The sequence below is a fragment of the Suncus etruscus genome, chromosome 2, assembly GCF_024139225.1.
Source record: "Suncus etruscus isolate mSunEtr1 chromosome 2, mSunEtr1.pri.cur, whole genome shotgun sequence".
NCBI lineage: Eukaryota > Metazoa > Chordata > Mammalia > Eulipotyphla > Soricidae > Suncus > Suncus etruscus.
This window is the reverse complement of record NC_064849.1, coordinates 104,520,320-104,522,628: the sequence shown is the minus strand read 5'-3', so window position 1 is coordinate 104,522,628 and position 2,309 is coordinate 104,520,320. Positions and strand designations below refer to the sequence as shown.

Sequence of the window (2,309 nt, the reverse complement as noted above, 5' to 3'; positions counted from 1 at the left end):
CACCACGTAGGATTCTCTGAGGCCCAGCAAGACTGATCCTGGAGCATAGAACCAGGGACAGCTCTGAGCACTACTAGATACAGCTCCCCAAATAAGCAACAAGAACAAAAAAAAACTAGCATGATGGGTACCATGCCTTATAAATTGAATTTGAGTCAAGTACAGATTTTAGAATTCATGGAAAAAGATAAAATATTCTAGAAGCGGGCCCGGAGAGATAGCACAGCGGTGTTTGCTTTGCAAGCAGCCGATCCAGGACCAAAGGTGGTTGGTTCGAGTCCCGGTGTCCCATATGGTCCCCCGTGCCTGCCAGGAGCTATTTCTGAGCAGACAGCCAGAGCAGTAACCTCTGAGCACCGCCAGATGTGGCCCAAAAACCAAAAACCAAAAAAAAAAACAAAACAAAATTCTAGAAGCAATAAAGCTAAAGTTAGGGACCAAAGATAGAGAAAAAACGAACAATAATGGTTCAAGGGTAAAAATTAATGTGAGCTATTTAGAACCCTCACTGTGCTTGAGCTTTCTTAAACATTGGCTCCCTTCGATTTCTGTGCCCATGTCTTTTCTTTCTTTTTTTTTTAATTTCTTTTCAATACTTTGGCTACACTTTATCCTCTTTTGATTTCCTCACACACAATGGCATGATAACTTTGTATATCATTGTAACTTTATGCATAAAAATATATTCTCTTGGAGATAGACAAACTGAGACACCACCTTGATGAGGAGATTAAGGCACCATCCAGACTAAAATAGACTCCACTTCAGAAAAAGAGCTGCAACAGAAGGACAAACACAGAGTGATACCACTTATATGTGGAATACAGAATAACTAAAAGAGGGAATATAATGCCTTAAAGGAGGAATGCCTTGACCTCCTTCCTTGGCCTTAGAGTATAGGAAGATGGGCAGAGAAGAAACAGCAATTAAGAGGAAGCGACAGATGGTAGAAAGAGGGGATAAAAGTACATTAGTACTGAGCTTTACTTCTTTTAATTTAGGGGCTGATCTTCATCATGGCCAATAAAAGACAACTAAAATGTGTTTCTTGAGCAATACCACTGTTGGACAAGGAATTCCAGCTCTCTGCATTCTTGTAAGATTGTGCATTTCTTTTTCTGCCCACATGCGGATGATCTTATGTGGATTTAGTTTACTGAAGCGATCTTTAAACCTGAAGTCATCTTTAATATATTTGTCACGATTCTTAAATTCATTAAGAGTTGTTTTAAATACCTTGATGGCACATTATGTAGGTATTACTTTATAATCTTCCTTGTCATCCTCCATGCTCCCTCCATATGCATGAAAGACAACAGATTCCTTTCCTGTACTAATACAGCCGGTGATTGTTTCCAACATTCCAGAATTGATCATTTTATATAAAAGCAAAAGTGTCTTAGGATCAACTGCTTTTTCAGTAGTAGAATGTTCTTTTTTCTCATGAAGGCGGGCACTTCGATGTTCTTCTGAGTAGGCATGTTGTTTTAAAGCATTGAAAACATGGTTTGACAGCTTTAAATCCATTCCAATTCCATCTCCTACCTGAAACCCTGGTGCAAAATTTTCCGTTCTGGCTGTATTCTTTCTTCCACATACTACTTCATCATGTTTTGTGGTGATGTCTTTTCCTTTTCCAATAAAGCCCTTTTTGGGTGTAGGAACTGGTTTTGCTGCTCTGTAGGGATCATCGCGAGTATCCTGCCAGTCAACCTCATCTTCAGAGCTATCACTGTCTTCATAAGGATGCACTTTTTGATAATTTTCAAAGGAAATGGAGAGCGACTTCAGGGAAAGCAGCAGTTTCTTCTTCTAATTGCAATTCTTTGGCCAATTGTTCACTCTTACATCAGCTAAAGAACAAGATGTACTTTAAGAGGTATCCCATGGACACTTGCCGGGTCCCCAGGATGCTGCTGGCCCGGGCTCAGGCGATGACACTTCGACTAGATCCATGGGAGGAGACGGAACCCGACGACAAAGAGGAGAGAGAGCAGAGGAATGGGAGTGCCGGGAAGTGGCCTCCGCTGAGGAGAGAGGTGGCAGGACGGGGTGGGGGGCGAAGGCTTTGCTGGTGCCGGACCTGGAGATGACAGATGGCGGCGGTGCCGGCCGCATCATCAGATTTGAACTATGCGGCTTCAGTTTTAATCATTTTAAATATTGTATGGCACATTTTAAAGCTAGACTGTACTGCAAGTGTGCACTGGTTCTGTTCTGACTGAAGGTTATTAATGGCAACATAATTCTCTTATAACTGTAGTCAGTTTGGAACCAGTAAAGACCCCAAATTTTCCGTCTGGTAATAT

The 2,309-nt window shown here is 41.6% G+C and overlaps 1 pseudogene; it reads right to left on the bottom strand.

Annotated features, from left to right (window-relative positions):
• Positions 1-810: 810 nt before the first annotated feature.
• LOC126001833 (serine/threonine-protein kinase RIO3-like) lies at positions 811-1,956 on the bottom strand (annotated as a pseudogene).
• Between the last annotated feature and the right edge of the window lie 353 nt (positions 1,957-2,309).